Below are 16,202 nucleotides of genomic sequence, written 5' to 3' on the forward strand. Positions count from 1 at the left end.
AGGTTAAGGAGAGATTTGTATTTCCAATTTTCAGTATTAAAGTTTTGAAATCAGTACATTAAATTTTGTAAAGAAAAAATATGTTTATTTGTCAATTTTAACTGTCTTTAGCCAACTCCTTAAATAAAGTGAAGTCACATTTTTCAGGGATCTCAGCTGCTTAAGGATAAAAAGATAATTCAGGTAGCTTCTTGGTTAGGTGAGAGAAATCTGAGTATTGGCAATTCTTGGAAATGAAATTGAAGAAAATAAATATTAATGGTTAACATATTTGAAAAAAAGTGAAGGTTGCCATACTCATAAATATATGACTCTTCATTGTATGCAGTTGCTGAGACCTGTGCTTTGGACTCACAAGAAAACAAAAGGAAATAAATGTAATCATATTCCTTCAAGAGTGTTAATTAAGTAGACAGTGAAGATGTGAAACAGGGATGGATTATTCCCAGAACAGCCTAAGCCTGTGTAATTGACAGCGTGATATAGACAATATGTAGATGTTTAAGGGAGTTTAAGATAGGAACATAATCTGAGTGGATCTGTTAGCTTTGCTAATCATGGCCATTGTGTTTACAAGGGAGAATCATTTGAAATAAGTAAATCCAACTTAAAAGATAAATATGAAGATGAATATGTATCAACCTTCCTCAGATTATAATTTTTGTAGTACTTATGGTTAAAATGCTATAGAGGGATAGACGAGTTAGTAATTAGCTCTCTCTGAAGAAACAGAAGTGCATATTACATATAGAAAAGATCTTCAGAGATGAGAATTATTTTATTAAGAGAAGAATCAAAAGATAAATATTCCAGTCAAAAGCACAAGAAAAACATAAAGGCTGAGGAACATAGGAGTGAAGGGCAGGAAATTGATGAATCTAGAAAGGTTAAATTGTGCAGGTCTTAGAAAGACATATTTAAGACATTTAGGCTTGATCCTATAGATAATGCAAAGCCATTAAAAGTCATAAAGCATGAGTAGATCTGTACTTGTTACTATGAAGTACATATGAAAATTATAATTCAGAAATGAAAACAATTTATAAACCTATGGAATAAGTTCCTACCTTCTCAAACAGATGCCATTGAAGTTTCAAGCATGCCTACTGAATCAAATCATATCACTTGTTATTAGGACCAGAAGACTCTACAATAATAACGCTTCTGACACACTAAACTTTTTCCTATATAATACTGAACAATGTAATTCACATAATATTTTTACTTACAGTTACAGTTTTTTGCTAAATATTGTAACAACAACAACAACAACAACAACAACAAAAAACACCTAAAAGGAAGAACAAAAACAAAATAGAAAGTAAAAAGAGCAAGATATTCAATCCTTAAAGTCTTTTGTTGGCTTTCTACTATTATTACTGTACTACTTAAATTGTTGCTACTTAATTTTTAAAATTTTTTATTTTTTTGCAACCAGGAATTGAATCCAGGGATGCTTTGCCACTGAGGAAGATCCCTAGCTTTTTTATTTTTTTTTTTTATTTTGAGACAGGGTCTGGCTAAGTTCCTTAGGGCCTCATTAAAATGTTGAGGCTGGCCTTGGACTTGTGATCCTCTTGCCTCAGCTCCCTGAGTCTCTGGGATTGCTACTTACCTTTCTTGAGTGCCTACTTTAGGACATATGTTCCTTTAAATGCTTTACCTATAGTAATATTTAAAAGTTTTCTATTTTAAATTTTTACTTTTAAAGTAACTTGTAATTTTAGAATAGATTTAGATCCATATAAAAGTTACAAATTAGTATAGAAAGTTCCATATACATTACACTCAATTTCTACATTATTAACACCTTATATTAGTTTAGTACCCTTGGCTCAATTAGTAAATCAATATATTAACAAAAGTTCATACTTTGTTTGAATTTCCATAGTTTTTATTTAAATTTTTTTTCTGTTCCATGATCCATGCAGGATTTTATATTACTGTTACTCATTGTAATTCCTTAGGCTCCTGTTAGCTGTGATAGCACATGGTAGTATTTTTAATCATCACAATAATTCCATGTGTAGAACTATTTTATCCATATGTATGCATTTTAGTTTTATGTATAAAATATATGTATTTGATTTATACATAAAATGTCTGTATTTGTATGTATACATTTATAGATGAGCAAACTAAGGCACAAAGGAACTGTGACGCAGAGATGGTAGTCAACTCCAGAAAATGGTGCAGAGCTGCCACTCTTAATCACTGAATTAGGCTGCTTCTAAAATATTGGATAATAATTAAAAAGTAAACAAATGTGCACTGTACACCTGGACCCATTACACAAGTCAACATGTGGTACTCCAAAGCCCCAAGATGAAAAAAGATTATTTCTGACTGGTAGGAGTTTAGTGTAGTTGTGAAAGATTTCAACTGTGAGATGAAGTATGACCTAGGACCTGAATGTTGGGAAGAATAATTGTATGATACTATATAGTTCTTTTCAAATATATTAAAATCCCTCTTACAATTCATTTTTATAGTATCTCCATTGATAGTCAAATTACTTTTCCCCGAAGCAAATGGCTTGAGAATAAGAATTTTGGGGTCATGATTTAATAAACTTTCAATGTTCAAGCAAAGGTACATTGTAGAAATTAATTTCACTTCCAAGAGGATAAAACATTTTTAAAAGTAATTTTAAAAAACTTATTGATGGTTAGTCTGAAAATTAGTTTGATCACATTCCCAGACTCTTGCCCAACCAATTGAAGATGAGGATGAGGTCAGTTTTGTTCTGTAAGTGCATTGTTGACTCTTTTACACCATTTTGGCACATAGAAAGTAATGAATAAATATTTGTTGAACCCTGATTCAATTAAGAGATGTTAAAGGTTTATTTGTGATACTGTGGGCAAGTAGAGGCTATGCAAAGTTTCCCTTCCCAAATGTGAATACTGTTAGAGAGTTCCAGCATCTTTTAAAGCCCTGTATGTAGTTAGCTCTTTGGATTGTGTGGAAAGAACAGGTAAGTTCCAAAGTCTTTGCCCTTTGTTTCCCTACTAGCTTCCCTAACTGGAACCCTAACCTCCTGGATTTGTAAACATTCATTCTCAGAATGTTTTAGGAACAAGTTCTATTAGTGTTTTACAACTTGTCTAACAATTAAGGGGTAGCTCTTAAAGTATCAATATCTTTGGAAATGAACTCAACTGAGAAATTATTTTTAAAGGGTAATCAGCCCCTTTACTTTGTATGCATTAACTCTGTTCATATGATCCCAAAATTAAACAACTCATGATTAGTTTTATAAAGTAATAACTTTTTAAAAAGTGAATTCTGCTTTGAGGGTGAATGTGATAACATGCATCTCATATTCTTGATCTTCAGAAGTTTTTGGAAAATAGCCATTTGGAAATTTTTATATCAATGACAGGTAGAACTGAAAATATATCCTTTGGAATTAAGATGCCCTCCTTTTACCTCAATTAATGGGATATATTTGAAAAAGGAAAACTAATCAATCAGAAGTAGTCCTCCCCGATAAATTCTAACCTTGCAGGAACCTGAAAAACTGCCCTCTAGTGGAGCTTATTGAAATTTAGGTGTGTGTGTGTGTGTGTGTGTGTGTGTGTATGTGTGTGTGTATGTGTGTGTGTGTGTTTTCAAGAAATGTGTCTTAGGGTTAAGGGTTGCATGAAAATCCATAGTGTTTTTGAAATTTCTCTGAGGCAGTGATGGGAATAGCAATTTAAAACAAAAAAAGTACAGGTCAAATGTGACCTGTAAGATACATATTCTTTTATTGGTGTAATGAATCGAACCCACAGGCACTTAACTACTGAGCCACATCCCCAGGCCATTTTTTGTATTTTATTACAGACAGAGTTTTGCTGAGTTGCTTAGGGCCTCACTAAGTTGCTGAGCCTGGTTTTGAACTTGCAGTCCTCCTGCCTCAGCCGCTCTAGCTGCTAGGATTGCATATCGTGCCCGGCAATACATATTCATTCATTATTTTACTATTCTTTCAGTTTGAATATTAGATCATGTTAATAAGGACTGTGAGTCCAAGGTACTTATCAGTGTGTCAAAAAAGTTATAGTCAGGGCTGGGGATATAGCTCAGTTGGTAGCGTGCCTGCCTCACATGCACAAGGCCCTGGGTTCAATCCCCAGCACCACCACACACACACACACACACACACACACACAAAAGTTATAGTTAAAGATAAAATTAATAAAAATTAAAAGTTTAGAGTAATAAAGCCTGTAGAGAATAAAGATAAGGTCATTTACTATGGTTACTGTGGTTTTGATCTTTGGCTCTGACCATGATCTGAGAAATATGGGTACATCTTTAAGATTAAATTTGATAAATTCTGTTTTCTGTATAATTATATTCTTGCATAGATAGCTTGAAAATAATCAAATGATGATGTTGATTTATCCTGATAATCAACATAGAAATAAGTAAGGCATCATAAGAGCTGCGGAGCATCTGCCAGGGAGGTGTGTGCTAGGGGTCAACCTTATGATCCTGTAAGTAGCTCCCTTTTGCAGAGTTTGGTATGAGCTCTATTTATTTACAGGATGAATAATTTAAACATGGTTTGGTAATTTTATTTTCACTTTGTAACATTCTGCAAATAGCTTCTCTATGATTAAATAGATATCAAAATCATGACTTTTAATGACTACGGTGGTTATGTTTAAAGCTGTAAGATCAGTGGAGTAATGCCAAATGTTTGCTCTACAGAAGAACTGCATCATCTCTTTCTTGTAGGCTGAATGATGTTGAATAAAAGAACATGAGAGTTGATCTACCCATTCTGTAGTCAGCATTCCACCATTGGAGATACACAATTGCCCAGTCAAGAGTTTATCATTAAAATCTCAGCCATTATCAATGAATACATTAGTTATCAACACCTACCCTTGTGCAGTTTCTCCACCTGTGGACCATCTCCATCAGAATCACCTGAGACTCTGGTAAAAAAAAAAAACAGACTTAAGGGCTCCACCCTGGACCAGTTCAGACAGATTCTCTAGGTAGGGAGATGGGTGAGCCAGGGTGATTCTTAGATCCGATGATGTTCTAGAAACTCTGGAATGATATACCAAGAGCTTTCTGACAGCAAGACTCTTTGGAATAAAAGGTAGACACTGAAGGAAAGATGGAAGGGGATGCCAAGACAAGGGGAAGAGGCAGAGGTGAGGTGAGCGGGAGATTCCACATCTGAATTTTGGTTCTTTCATGACCCTGTTCAGGGCTAGTCCCTGGAGGAGACAGTGTTGGCTCTGGTCAGGGCTCTATGACTAACCCTATGGGAAAGTGGGAGACCTGAAAACCTTTTTTGGGGGGGTGGGGGTGGGGGTGGGGGGAATGGCAGTGCTAGACCACAAGAATGCATGAAAAACAAAGAATTCTCAGAGATCAACTTAACTGAGCCCCCAGGGGTGGAGGCTTTTCATTTGTGCTGGCCCCAGTGACATGTGGTGTAGATCCAGATATGTCCTGGGCCTTGTGATCATAGGCTTTCTTTTGAGAACAGTTGCTGACAATCTGTCACTCCTTTGTGTTAGAGCTCAACCCGTTTGAAACTGTAGGGTATCAGCTGCTGTTGCTGTAGGTCCATTTCTGTTTTCCAGCAGGTGGGTGTGTCTGTCTCTTTCCTTTCATCTCCATCCAGGCTTTCTTCTTTCAGGCACTTTCCGGTTTCTCAAGCCAAGTATGCCTGTCATGTTGGAACCCAGCCCCGGGACACTTACCAACTTCTCTTTGTGTTAGTATCTCTCCCTGGACCGTGTTCCCACTCTTCCTTATCTTCCTGAAGTCTACTGGACCATTCACATGGTGACCTTCAGGTCCTTTTCTCTTTATTGTGGATGCTCAAAAACTGCCTTGTACCCTCAACACTCCTGTCTTTTTCTCTTAATCCAGACCGACCTTGTGCTTTTCCGCTGGTTCACCTGGGCCCTTTCCTTCTCTCTACTTCCCAATGTCATACCAAGGGCTTCAGTATCTCCCCTGAACTGAAGCTTAAGAGTTTACTGAAAAGAGAGTGGGTCTCAGACTCAGGCTAGGATTGGAACCGTCTCCTTACTACTTGTTGGTACCTCTGAAAACAAAAATTCGGTTACAGAGTTGTGAAAATTTCTTGGATGATATAGAAGTATGATGAACAACAGTTCCTGTAATGATGGATGTTCAGGGGGCAGCTAGTGGTATTCATCTTATTTTTGTCTGAGAATTTTTCCATGCTACTGTAGCCCGCAATGCTTTTTTTCTTCCTCTGTATTTGTATAGATTTTCTTGAGTTTGTGGTCCTAAGAGAAGTGGGAGATTGTGTATATAGACCCAGACACATGACCCAAGAGTGATAGGACCAGTGAGCAGAAATGGGATCTGTGATGCAGGGGCTTGCCATGTCCACTGCCCACTAACAGGCAGGGTCTTTTCTTAGGACCAGACTCCTGATGTTCTTCACTTGAGTGCTGAAGTGGGCTCTCTAAGTACAAGCTTGGTGAAAAGTGCATAGTTCCTTCAGTGCCATTTTATTGAGTTTAAGCCCAGTTGTCTCAGTTGGACCAGTTCAGAATGTCCTAGCTAGTTCTACCCTATGAAGACATGGAGCCACTACCATATTATGGGTTTTTGCTATGGCCTGGTTCTGCTACCAACACAATTGTTGATATGCTTTCCAATGCTGGTAATTTCTGCAATTTGGTGCTGCCTGAGGATTGTGTAGTTTGGGGAATCCATAGACAATGATGTCCCTGGCTCATTCATCTCTGAGACCCCTAGGATTGTGTTTCTGGTGTAGTCTCTTCTTCCTTACTTTTGGAACTTTCAAACTACAGCATGAACCTAAACCTTTTATACCCGGAAAACTCTGATTGCTTTCATGTTGTCATGCTTTCTTGGACAATGTTCTGATTCACGGATTCTCAAAATGGTGCCACATGGTGGAGCATTTTCTATAAAATTCTGCCTCTATTCTCTCTAATAAAGGTTAGGGTTGAGAACCTCTCATAGCCTTTAGGAATGTTGGGAAGGAGCTAATATTAGAAGAAGTCTTTGATAGAATTAGAAAAATAATGTTTAAGATTCTAAATTATCTGCCAGAGTAGAAAGTATAGGCTGTTTCATTCTATTTCTTACTCCTCTTCTAAACATTCCAATTAAGTAGATAAAATATACCTGAAAGCCAACCAACTAACAAAATGAACAAACACCCTCAATCTCTCCTCAAATCTCTAAGACCTTTCAAAAGCCAACAAACAAACAAACAACAACAACAACAACAAACTTCCATTCTTTCTTTTCTGCTTTCCTGGACTCTGTTCATCCTTGAACTATATTCTATTTGAACTTTTTTATATCTTGCCCGTCCCTGGCAGCTCTATTCCTGGGTTCCTGACAACTCCCCAAACTCTGCCTCTATTCAGCACCATAAAGACTTACTGCTTGTGCTTCATTTGAAGCAGACCACATACTAATTAGCAAATGTGTTGTTTTTTATTATCAAAATGGTATGCTTCCCAAGGGTATAACAGCTTAAGGTAGCACAATGATTTCCAAAAAGCAGCTGCTCAATACAAATATATTGACTGGCTATAGATTTTTGTCTTAGTTATACTTCAAAACTTTCCTGCTTGCCAACTCCCACTTTTAGCCAACATAGGATTATATCTGGCACCTAGGGACAAAGATGGCATGGAAAACTAAAACGTAGAGATAATCCCATAAGCTCATTTAGAACAAAGGTTTAATTATCCCCCTATCAGCTGAGTCTTTTATCTGAGCTGAGTTGCAATAAGCAACAAATTGGTGAGTTTGACTTGCTCTGCTTGTTTTGGCTACTGTAAATAGCATAAGGAACACAAGTCAGAGTGAGGAAGCAATGAATCTGCGTTAGGACAATTGGCTCATGTCTGGTCACTTGGTTACCAGAACAGCATGTTTTAAATGCACCATTGAACAAATCTTTGGCCTCTCTCTGCCAGGAAAGAAGCAACTGATAATTTGCCTCAGAATAGACTGGAAATAGTTTGGAAATATTATGTACTTTCTTATGTACATTTTTCCTCATTTGTAGACCAAAAAACTAAGTGGTGCTATTCCTGGAGATAGAGATGGCCAAGAGACAGTTGGGGGCTGAATAAACATAAGCAAGGGGATCAGGGGCATCACAACATGGATTTTCCTGGCTGCCAAGTGGACATCCTTCTGATGTCCTCACTTCCTCCACCCACCACAGGTTAATAGCCAGAGGAAGTAGAGCCTGTGGCATTCTGAAAGGTTGTCAATTCTACCTTCTGGAAACTTCCTTAAGCCACATCTCTTTCTCCACTGCCACCTTCTTAACAGTAGGTTTATAGTGAAAATATAAGGCACTGACCTGTAAGAATGGAAAGTCGTTACAAAGTAACCAGGATGGACATACTGGTGAATTCTGCTCTTTAGAATATAAGGTCCAATTGACTTGACCTGGACCCTGTAAGGTCCTCCAAAGTGAATCTTCTAGTACAGTAGCAAGAGTGATCTTTCTCAAGTACAAATATTATTTGTCACCTCCTCCCCTCACTTCTTAAAACCCTTCTGTAGCTCTCCACAGCTCTTAAGAACCTCCTTGACATGAATTTTAAAGCCTCAAATAATTTCTTCCCATACAAATATATAAACCCTATGATGGGAGGGGCCATTTTGCTTTTTGCCATGAAATTATGTCCCCTATGATCACTTAACATAGTGGATGACATAGACCAGGAACTTATTAAATATTCTGTGAGTGAAAAAAATAAATCATAAAAATAATCCCAACTTTCTCAGCATGTATCTTCATATCTGGTCCAGGAATGCACATGAATGTGTTTTTAATAAACAGTTTCATTGAAGATACTTGTTCATATTTCTAACATTGTCGAATGGCAATAGCATTCTCCTACTGGCGAGTATCAGACATCTGGGAGCTATCCTAGGCTGCCCTATTTATTTTACTGCCAGTATTTAAACAGTCATGCGACACTATCTGCTCTAGTTCCCAAATGATTCTTCCAATTGTTCCTTCACCTCCAAACCTTGGCTATGCCTTGGTCCAGGACTAATCATTTCTTGTAGTTATTTCCAACCTGTCCCCTGCTTTCCTTCTTTCTGTTCCCCAGTCCATCTTTGGCAGAACTGCTCACAGAACTTCCTATAATCCAAACCTAGGCGACTCTTGATTAAAATCCTTCAGGGAGCCTTACTGGGATCAAGTCTTAGCATACATAGAAAATCCATCATTTAAGGCCTGTCTATTCCTAAGAATTTATTCATCTAATAAATAGTTATTGATAAGGACTCTATTAGAAATGTGAGGTCAAATAAGATAATACTTTCTTGTTTTTTATCAATCTCCCTCCCTCCCTCCCCCCCCCTCTCTCTCTTTCTTTCTTTCTTTCTTTCATGTGTTGGGGATTGAACCTAGGGCCTCAAGCATGCCAGGCAAGTGCTCTACCACTGAATTATTTCCCTATCCCTTCTTGTTTCTTATTGTAAATGTTGTCTCATGGTAGATTTACCTATTGGGATGAACATACATAGCTACTATTAGTAGTTCCCAGAATCTGCTACTGCTTTATATTTCTTTGCTATGATAGGTTGCACTTCTATTTTCACTTCTACCCACATCCAATTAATGTTATTTATTTTTCAGGACTTAATTTAAGAACCACTTTTTTTTTTTTCTTGGAACACTGTTTTATCACCTTCCCTTTACAGTTCTTTAATTTCCCACTCCTGTCATACTGTTTATACTTCTTCATCTTTCACCACGATAATCTATAGACTTCATATGACATATTTCATCTTGGTCTTCATCATCTCTCCTGACAATAGAGGGTAAATGTTAAATGGTAAGCAAGCACTGAATAAGCGTTTGCTAACTGAGAAAATGTTTCCTTGGAAATGTGAGACCCAAGAATATGTGGTTTTATATTATGGGTCTTATTGTGCCAAACAGTTTAAAATCTTAGATTTATAATTTATTATAACAATTTGTTGACATATTTTAACATTTGGTATATTTTAAAATATGGGACTCTGTTTTATTCAATATCCTTTTAAAAAATGTAATCCAATTTTATCTGACCCCTTGTGAATCTATATCAACTGTGATGGAAAATTAACTTGTATAAGCTGAATGATATACACATAACTGTGACAAATCTCAGTAGTAAAAATTTTCATTTGACCATTTCCAACTTTGATTTATGATGGAATTTGGCATGGTTTGGTATGGTAAATGCTAATATTATCCCTACTGGAATTTACCAGATTTTCTTTCAATTGATGAACAGAGACATTTTAGCAATTCATTTTCAAGCTAAGTCTCTTAGAAATCTCTTTTCCCCGGGACACCTATTTTTATTTCCATCTCTTGGTTATCCTTAAACATAACATCATCTGCTACTTCCTGTGACAGAAAATCCCTGTTAGAGCTCTCTGGAGCATGCAGATTCCAGTAAAGGGTTTTCTGGGATGGGACCATTGGGGATTGGTTTTGTCAATGCACAGATATTTATTAAGCACCTGATCTGTGCCCAAGTATCTGATGAAAAATTTCTTCTGCCTTACACACCACTGGATTTCCAAAGCCTAGTAAATTCCTGATGAATATTTTTGAATTAATTCTTGGAAGATCTGGAGGCTGCTTTGGGGAGGGAAAGAATGGTTGGGAAGACTGATTGGGCAAAAACCAATAATGCTCTTACTGTGTGCCAGGCTCATGGTTATACTATCCACATATTATAAGTTCTATAAGAGCACTTTGAGGTAGATGTGATTATTTTATTTTCCACAAAAGCCTTGTTTTCTCAGTTTCGGAGCCAAGGAGTAAAGTAGGAATCACATAAACAGTATCATTGTGTTCCTGGTTCTGTACTTATGCTGTTTTTATTGACATATCCTAGCTCTTCCTGAAGACCTCCTCAGTTATTATGGAAAATGTCTGTGGCATCCTCTGTGTACTCACTAAAATCACCTTTGCCTTAACCACTGTTCTTCTATGTATGGTGTTTACCATTTTCTTTCTTCTCTGTGCTGCTGTTGTGGATGTTTTCATCTGTGGATGTCTTCAGGATTGGGCTGCATAAGACTCTATGGACTAAAGCCCCTCCACTGTCCCTCCTGGGCCTATTTTGCCAACAGATGCAGTGGTGTCATGGAACTGTCAGAAAACAACTCGGTGACCAGGTTATGTCTCTGTGCCAGAGACAAAACATTTGGAAGGATGGGCTGGCCTGGGCCAGGCACTCATCTGACATGCTTCTTCAATGGTGTGGAAGTCAGAGGCAAGAAAATAATTTCTGTGGTGAACATTGAGGGCATGTAGCTGGAGCTTCAGCTAAAGAGGCCACTGTTGGACTCAGTCCACCCCACAGTAATGTTTGCTGATAAAATAAACCTCCTAATACCACAGGAGACAGAGAAAGGTAAGAGAGTTTTGGGATCTGATGGGAGAATCCCTCAGGGGTAGCTAGTGTATGCCCTTTGCAGAGACCTACCAAGATTTAACTAGAGGGAATTAGATTTCAAAAAATATATAGGATTTGAACAAATGGGAAAAAGGATATTTAGTTAGTAGAAATAATCCCAAGTAAAAGCATAAAGGTAGAAAAGAACATTACGTGTAAGGGAGTTAGTTAGGGGTTCAGCCTCAGTGGATGAGAAGGCAAAATGACTGGCAGTTGGAAATTAGAATCATCAGTAAAGGCAGCAGGTAACAGGGATCAGGTTATAGAGGGCTTGAAAGCTGTACGGAGGATTTTAAATTCTGTAGATTGATGAAAACGAGGGTTTTAGAAAAATTCATCTATAAGAAGTGATTGAAATGGATGGAACCTGGAGAATTTTGTTTTAAATCTATGTATGAGTTATTTAGGGTTTGGACTCATTGGAGAGGAAATGTTGAAAAGACAAATCACAGGACTTTGTAACTGATTAGATGTGCAGGGTCGATATGAGATCAGATTCAAATATGATTCCAATTTTTCTGGCCTAGAGGTTTTGTAACATTGTGGTTTTATTCTTTTGTTGTCTGTTTATACTTCCATCTACTCAAGAAGTATTTATTGAATAACTGCTTTGTTCTCTATATTGGGCTACAGTAAATAAAAGCATTGAAAACCCCTGATCTCATGAAACTTATATTAGAGTGAAGGAGAAACAGAAAATAAAAACATAAACAAGGTTGTGAGGGGAATGGGAAAATAAACAAGGAGAGAAATGACTTACAGTAGATGGGATAGAGAGAGAAGATGGGAGGGGAGGGGAGGGGGGATAGTAGAGGATAGGAAAGGTAGCAGAGTACAACAGTTACTAGTATGGCATTATGTAAAAATGTGGATGTGTAACCGATGTGATTCTGCAATCTGTATTTGGGGTAAAAATGGGAGTTCATAACTCACTTGAAGCTAATGTATGCTAATGTATGAAATATGATATGTCAAGAGCTTTGTAAGGTTTTGAACAACCAATAATAATAATAATAAAAAACATAAACAAGGAAACCTTTCAACCTCATAGGAAAAGGGGAAAGGTAGGAGAGGTTTGGAAGCCAGTGGGAAATGTCTTTCATGGAACCAGGAGTGCGTCCTTTTCATAGATCCACCAAGGTTTGTAATAAATTATGCTGCACATTTGCTGATAAGTTCTTTGTAGAAAAATGAAGGGAAGAACTGGAATAATGAGTTGGGGAGAGTAGAGGAAAGGGCTATGATGATAAATTATTGAAGTAGGGGGGCTGGAAAATAAGCTAGTTCAGGAAAGATGGAATTTAGACACATCATGGCATTTTTGTAGGCCAAGAATTCCTGTGGGATGTTAGGGTTGGACATGTAGATTTGGGAGCCACCAGCACAGCTGTGGTATGGAGGCTTCCATTTTGGGAGATCACTTAAAAAAACAGGTATTTCCATAAGCCCTGAGGACTTACCCCTGGAGGCTGCCTGCTTTTAGGATAATTCCTTGCTTGGGAGGAGGAAGAAGACCCAGGGAGGGAGAAACAGTATTTATGATATCAACTGGGTTAGGAAGACAGGCAGGAAGGAAAAAATCTTAGTCCTTATGGGTATTTGCACTGTTATTATGTAGGTGATTAATGAAAGGTATGAGTCATCAATATTGCCTTCCTATACCAACAGTTTTAATCTTCCTCTGCTAACATCTTAAGATAGTTCCTGCAAATATTTGGAAGATTGCTGGCAATCTATGGCCGTGAACCATGTTGTTGGCTAAAAATGGGTAACCGAAGTACAATTTATTTTTCTCTAACACTAAAACGAACCATTAAGATGACAGTTTCCCAAACCAAAAGTACCCTGAGAATATTAAAGACTTTGTAGAAATGTTCATTTCACTGCTAATCCACCCACCTACCCTCTGTAGTTACATGGCTGTTGGTACTGTAGTGCCAACACGGAGATTCTACAGTGTAGCGTGAACAACACCCTCTTCAGACAGGGAAAAATCAGTAAGCAAACACAACACATGAACCAAAGGACTAAATAGGTGACTAATATTGTCGTCTGAAGGGCATGGCTTACCAATTAGGCAATGACTCTCATTATTTTATAAAGTAAAGTTACTAATCCCTTTCTGGCTGCCCATATATTTGTTATTTGCATCAGATTCTTTTTCTTTTTGATTTAAAAGATTGCTAAGATAGACAAATGAAGCAAGAATGCTCTAGGACTCAGAGGGATTGGATTGTGAGCCTCCTCTGTGAATTGGAAAGACAGCCTCTGCTGATACTCCTGTGTGAACTTGCAGGCTGGTGTGATAAACAACAGTGATGCAGCAACAAGAAGAACAACAACAATAACACAATCCTTGAAACTTTAAGTGTTTGTGACCTACATCTCACATTACAAAAAGACTCAAACATTAATGATCTCTTGTAAAAATCAGTGCATTCTATCGCATGGAAATATAACAAGAAAAAAGAATAACATTTAATATTAGTCATAGCCTTTAAGACAATAATTTAGAAAACTATATACCTCTTTTTCCTACTCATTAACTCTTAAGGAAATTAAAATAATCACAAATGATAACAGTGGTTGCAACTAAAGTTTCTTATTTTTAAACAATGTCCAAGAGACAGCAAATATTTGTTTGTATCCTTATACTACACAGAACACCTTTCAGTAATGGAAAGAAGCAAGTGATCATCTTTAGTCATGATGCTCTTGGATTATGATTCATCCCAAGTCTGGGAATGTGGAATGGTTGAGTAGTATTACCCCTGATTTGCAAGTTCAGGTTTTGCCAATGGAAAATAATGCTTCCATTCCCATCCTCCTCTCTGCCCTTTTCTCTCTAAAGTTCAGGACTAGACTTTTTCAACTTCAAAATTTTTAATTTTTGCTTTTTCTACACATAGTGATATAATATCACCATTCTTGGACAAACAATGACAGATGTTTGAGGGCCATATGATGACATTGATTTTATTTGCCTGTTTATCATCAGACTAGATATTTCCATTACTAAAATTGATTCAGTTCTGTTTTTGTGAGAAAAGAATAATTACTTTCATGAAATATTTAAAAATATATTTTAAAATTAGCATGTATCAACCCCATATTCTCCTTTGTAGAACATTTAAAATAGTTTCAATATTATCTTGGGAAAATCTGTGCCTCTGTAGTTGATAAACAGAACAAAGGAGAGTCAAGGAAACAGTAGTTAAATTTTAGATTTTCATAATCCCCCTTTCACAGGATCATCTGGGACGTATTAAACACTTCTTCCCTTTACCTTACCATAAAATGTAAGGAGGAAATAAATATTTTTACAGAAGTGAATCATTCATATTTGAAGTTAGCAAAGTTGTGGGCACACTCAGATTTCTTTGTTAAAGTAACTCGAGAGATACTTTACCACATGGTTTAGTCTGGCCGGGTAAAAGAAGAAATTGGGAACAAGATTCAAGGAAAGTATGTGTAGTGTACAATATCTGTGTTGGGATCTGCTTTGAAAGACTCAGAAAAAATTTCACATATATTCCGACATATCACATATCTTTACATATTATTAACATCTTAAAAAGCTGGACATAAAATGAAATGTGTAAAAGCCAACATTATGTCATGAGGAACAAAAAAGAGAAGAAACAGACATTATAAACTTTCTTATATGCTTTACCAAAAAATTCTTAAAAAAATAAGCTAGAATGTGGCTTGCAGCCATAGGTGTAAAATAGATTATAAATTAATTTGGAAGCAGGTGTTTCCATTGGTTCTGGGAAAAACAATGCCAACTGAATATTTCCATTGCATTAAAAGAGCAGACTACAGTTATGCTTACAACAGGCAAGAAAGAGAAGTAAGATCATAATCCTGGAACATATTCCTCACTTTCTGAAACAAAACCTGGAGCCATAAATACTGCAGCTGGAAGAGTTTTGTAGGAGTTTTGATCTCGGTGGGCGAATTCAGCATTAACATCTTTAACTCAGACGCATGGCTTGCAATAAAACCCATATCCATGAAGTATTTTGCTATTCCCAACTGTGAAGTTTCTGTTATTTCTTTTTCTTTTAAAAAGAAATAAACAAAGACCAAAAATTATTGTATTTGTTGAACCTCAATTTGTCATTTCTTGGAGCAAGTAAAGTTGCAACATAAATTCTTAAGCCAGCCATATATATAGTTACGATATTATTCTTCTTTATACACACTGGCGCAGAATCCCATGAGCTATGTTGAAGAGTAATGTCTATTTTTCAGCTTTCATGGGAAATATTTTCCTCTGATAAGAATCGTGTTTCCATTTGATCATGGATTCCATTAGTTTTCTAACACCTAATTTTAGTAACTCCTACTCCCATTATTTTCATTTTAGGGCAAGAAAAAGATCTGACACAGGACTCAGTTGTCATTTTATTTTCTGGCCCTTTGGCTGAATGACAACTGTGACATCTTTTCCATTCTATTCTCCATAGATCTTAGACATGTGTGGGATACATACACAATACAAGAAAAAGTTCCTTGGCTTTTCTAATGACCACTTTCCTGATAATTATGAGGCTATCATATAGTACATTTGATTACACATTACGATGCGCATGCCCAATTAATAAAAAAGTAGGCATTTGAATATATGTAAATATTAATTATGTAAATAAATGTAAATTGTTGCTTTTGTCATGTTTTACTGCTAACCTTAGTATTTGCTTAGGATCTGCTTGTATTTTCATTGACTCTGAA

The sequence above is a fragment of the Callospermophilus lateralis genome, chromosome 5, assembly GCF_048772815.1.
Source record: "Callospermophilus lateralis isolate mCalLat2 chromosome 5, mCalLat2.hap1, whole genome shotgun sequence".
NCBI classification, from domain to species: Eukaryota; Metazoa; Chordata; class Mammalia; order Rodentia; family Sciuridae; genus Callospermophilus; species Callospermophilus lateralis.